Raw genomic sequence first — 5561 nt, forward strand, 5'->3', positions numbered from 1 at the left:
ATATGATCTAAGAACAACAAGAAATACTCCCTTTTGATATACTCGTAGTCCATACCGAGGTCCATACTAGCCTACTGAACTAAACAATACACTACAGGCAGCTTGCATACATAGTCGCCATGATGGCGAAGATACGACTGTCAGGGGAGAACACAACTTGGTCACGTGATTGGAATAATTTTTAAATAATATATTTTACTATTGAACTGATAATAGTTTTAAACTATATAAAAATTTAACCTTTATAACCAGCTGGTTCACATTTAAAAAATTATATATTTGGAATAATTTTCCTTTAAAGTTTAATTGTAATGTTAGATAGGCCAATATAAAATAATATTTATTAAATAAAAACGAATATAAATTTGTATTAAAAATTTATTCTTTTGATTCGCCTAACAAATATTCTAAAATTCTAAATTCTAATTTGTTAATTATAGACAAATCTGTTGCAAACTGTTTCCTTTTTAATTAAAACAAATCAAATGACTTGTATTGAATGTAACTGGTTTATCTCAATGTAACTAGCATAAATGAAAACAAACTGCATTCAAAACAACCGATTCCTTTAATAGAAAGTAATTGTTTTTTCAGTGCATTAGCTATGCAACCCATTAGCTATACCTACAATCCATTAGCTACCAACCCATGAGTCTACTGTTATTTGTTTTTGAGATACAGGACAAAAAATATGTTTTTTGAGTTTTTTCAATACTGCCTGGAAAACAGATGGCAAAAATTTTGTTAAATAAATTGGTTTAGACATCCCAGTACCTTACAAACAAACAAAAAATAAAATCTTAATTATTTGATATTGCACCTTCCTATATGACACCTTTTTCCGAGACAATGCATATATTATTCAACACCAATCATCTTGGTATGTCAAAGAAATATCAACGTCATAATTGAGATGATGCCGTATTTGTAAATTGTGATTCATGAATAAGAATTTTTTGAAATCAGAAGCGGCCGACAGACACCGGAATTTAATAATTTCCCTATTATATTCATTTCCTAACGTAGTTTATAGCACGTAAAGTTCAGTCCTGAAAAAGAGCAAACCGCATTCAAATCGCATTTTAAATCGCCTTCAGCCAGACTATGTTTCTGACATCTCCAATATCTACTGATAATGGTCTCAGTCGATGTGCTTTCTTATCATTTTCCAAGGGAAATTTAATTGAATCCCGATAATGTATATGCCATTCGATTTCCGTAGATATTTTTAGGTGTGCCTTGCCTTGGGAAATATGTGAGATTATTTGAAAAGGGAGATTTTTACCAATACCGACATTTTTATTTATTTTAATTATTTCAGTTATTTTAACATTTCAAAAATTTGTTTTCATTTATTTACTTATTGAAAGATTTCTTTATGAAACCTTTTAGTTTTAGATATCCTGTGTAGATGCTTCGAGAACATCTCATTAAAAGCGTCAAGGAAAAACATAATTACAATATTCTTTTCTCCTTTGTTCTCAAAAGAACGTCTTTTTGCAAATATTAAGTAACGGCGTCTTATTTTTCTGAAGGCATGGCTTTTTCGTAAGACATTCTATTATAGTTATGAGCCCTAACACAATGAAACATTTTAGTAAACTCCTTTATCCGATCCCAACGAACTCAAGGAGCATTGTATAATAACAATGAGACCGACTATTTTCCTGAATGATGTCGTTGCCGTTATTGCCAACAATTTTGCATAATACTCCCTGTTTACTCCTTTAAGATTTTGTAAGGAGAAAACTCTATAGACATAAAGATTTGAGGCTGGTCGATGGCTTGGGGCTAAAGCTTAAGAAAGAAGTATAAAGTGGGAATGAGTTATTTAGTGGAAGTGCTTTTTGGAGGGAAAAGTGTCCCGAGCGGAACATACTAACAATCGAATTTTAATTTCTTTACAGGAGACAAGACGTTAAATTTTGCATACTTTTTAAATAATCACATATTCAGGAGTTGATTTATTTAAATACAATTTAATTTCGTATTGGAGAAGTCTGTCCTTTGTACAATCAGTAAGGGCAACATTTTCTAGAGATGTAAAAGAATAAAATGAAATGTGATTTCAAATTGTATAGAAGGAAACGAGTAGACAAAATAAAAATAAGTATTTTTAGAAATATGTAATTAATTATACGAGGTGTTCGTTTTTTCAGGTTTGAGATCAAGGTTATCTTAACAGGTACAAGGTTGGTCAAATTAACTTGCCGAAGAGAAATTTTATCTATTTTTTATCTTTTTGAAATACTCGAAATCTTTTTAATTTTTTTGGAGGTTGACTATTTAAACTTAACACTTTTTTTGTGGGGATTGGATATGTACAAGTGGCACAGTGATCATTTTTTTCGTTTTGACATATACTTTTTGGTGAAATAAAAAAATCTGAAATCACAGTTCAAAAACATGCTCAAAAATGCAAAAAAAAAATAAAAAATTATTTGCAACAATGAATTCTTCAGTAATTCTTGATAATTTGTTTAAATTAAAAAAAATCAAAATCTGATTACACCATTCAATTCTACGGAAAAAATACAAAAAAAACTTGTTTGACTCAAAATTTAATTTTTGTACAGTATTGCTATAAAAGTCAAATAACAAATGCACAAATGATAAATTATTATCTTTGAATGATTTGAGATTTCAGCAATACAAAGTCTGCTGTTGACGCGAAACCCAAAAACCCGAAATTTTGCAAAATCATTTTATTTTTTCTGGCTTTATTTGAAAACGAATTTTAAAATAAATTGCACATTTACAAAATCTAGTCATTTTTAATTCTGTATTAGATGATATTACTATTGTAATCGCTTAAAAAGGTATTTAGCTATCATTTAAAATTTTTCCTGAACGATTTCAAAATATTTATTGGAGGAACTCTGTACGATGATTTTTCTAAATAGAATTTTTATTTGAAAAAAAGTTTCAGACCGGAAAAAATGAATATCTCGGAAAATTCTTGACTTTTTTATCTAAAAAAATTTGAGATTATTTAAGACAAAGAAAGGTATACTTTCACCAAGTTTCGTCAAAATTAAATTATTTTTGCGGAAATGAAAAATAAAAAACGAAAAATCAGAAAAAAACTGTTTTTCTAATTTTTCTCGGAAATTTTGAGGTTATGTTAAAAAGTGACTTCTACAAAAGTTGTAGATTTTTGCATGATCTACAACTTTTGTATTGGATATGTCTTTGTTTGACGTCAACTTCGCCAGAAATCCCAATGATACAAATTTTCACAACTTTTCAACCCCCCAAATCAACCCGCCTTGCTCACATTTTTTTTTTTTTTTCGTTTATTGTAAGCCCTTTTACCATTTCCACTTATAAAAGTGCAGGTAACAATTTTAATTTTTTCACCGTTGTCATTGTCAATGTAAATGTAAGTGAACTGTTAAGGTGTAACTAAATGTTAAAAATTGTTTAAAGTAATATTTGTAGAAAGGTATTAAACTAAATCAAAATAACAAAAATTTTAAAAAATCTTCTCAAATTAAGTCAAATTGTCAGGAAACCTGTCTGAGAGGTTAAATATCTTACCTAAACATTGTTTGAATTTTGAAAAATATATAATTAAAAAATAATAACAATTGAATGATTTGGTTTCAAAGGACTCTTATAGAAATATAGAACTTGGATTTTAATGAAAATAAAACAAAACAAAACTTGTAGAATTCAAAAAGTCTGAATTTTGTCTGATTTTTGTCATAGAACCTGTTTTTTATTGACACTCAATTAAATCTGTCCGATAGTTGTACTCATAGAAATGTAATTTTTAGGCCATATTGCTTATGACTGCAGAAAGACTGCTCAATTTTAAAATCTTTATAATCATAAGAAAACGGTCTTATAGAATGGTACGTAATCTATGTAAAATATTATGATTGAATGGAATTGGAAATATTATGAGAATATTATCAAAGGCTTTTGCATATCTTATAATATAATGATGAACCGTTTTTTTCTTTATTTTGATAAAAAAACTGGCATATCAAAATTTTAAATGTACCTATATTTAAAATACATTGTAAAGAGGAAAATTCAATGTGAAAATATGTAAAATTGCGGCTGAAGAGATAGTCAACAAAAAGAATCTGGGAAAGGTAAGCAAAAGAAAATATTATTGTTATTGTGTGTGTTATATATTTTGAAATTTGCATTTCATTTTAACTTATTAACTCCACACACTTTGCGAAGCGTAACAGAAATATATTATGCAAGCTCCGCTTTAACAAAATATGAGACAAAAGAGCTCGGAATAAATTTTGCTGAAGAGAAAACAACTGTTTTCTCATCTCTCCTTTCGCATTATTTTGCACAAATATTGACGGTAATGAAAAAGAAACGTTCTCCTTCCCGGTCCAAACGCTCTATTAACTTGATAAAATACACCTGTCTTGTAAACACATCATTTATTTATCGAATTCTTAAGATACGTTCACTTTCGCGGTTGCTGTTGGCCTATGACTGAGTAGCCGAAATTGAATCACCTGAATTATGCTTTTACATTTAACTGTTTCTAACTAGTACTTACCTACTCGCTATTAGTGTATTGTGTTTGTTGTTGGTCGGCAACGAGTAGCCAGTACCAATACGACACATTTGCAACCACTGGTTTGTCAACAGTTCTGCAATGTTTTTAAATTAATTTGTTAGGTACTATTCAGTCATTAGCGTTATTTCATTTCATTTGTTGTTTTCTCAACGATCAGTTACTTGACAGCTTCAACGGCAGATAAACAGCTCTTTAATTGCAAATTGTAAATCATTTTATGCAATATTATTTTTAGCTGGTTGACAGTTGCTGGCCGGTTAAGATTGAAACTAAAAATTCTGTTCTCTGGATCTCTATTGCTTCTCTATAGAATCTTGACCGAGAAAACTTTCGCCAAAATTCTTTCACAAGGATTCTAATACTACTATGCTCTGCACCTATTGACTACGTTGTTATTACTTTTGTGCTTCTTCAACCTCATGCTAATGTGACTCCCTGTTTATCTAATGTACAGTGTGTATCAGCCAAATGGAATAAATTCAATAATAAATATATGGGGTCGTTTTCGAAAAAACGCTCGAACACGTTGATTGGTATGTTTAGTTGCGCATTTTTTCAACAAAAACTTTTTATACAGGATGTGTCATGTAACTGGTCAATACCAACTTTCTTATTTTAAATACAACACGACAATCTGATCGCGCGCATGTTTAAGCAGATCCGGATTAAGTAATATTTTTATTACATATTAAACATTATATTGCATCTTATGACAAATATTCAATTTTAAGTTTGTAATTCAGAAAATAGTATATTTTAGTGTCATATTAAATAAAACTACAAAATAATTTAAATATATTTATTATCCTCTAAATAATATTAATTTATTTAATATTTGTCTTTTCGTAGATTTTACCGAATTAAATAATTTGACTTCATGATTTATTCGTACATCGATATACTTTTCACATTCAGCCCTTACAAGTTCTATTAAATGATTACAATTGTTAGGCAAATTATCAAATTGATGTTCATGCAAATTTTCAAATATGTTCACATTCAGAAA

This window comes from Anoplophora glabripennis, unplaced genomic scaffold (genome assembly GCF_000390285.2).
Source record: "Anoplophora glabripennis isolate ALB-LARVAE unplaced genomic scaffold, Agla_2.0 scaffold148, whole genome shotgun sequence".
NCBI lineage: Eukaryota > Metazoa > Arthropoda > Insecta > Coleoptera > Cerambycidae > Anoplophora > Anoplophora glabripennis.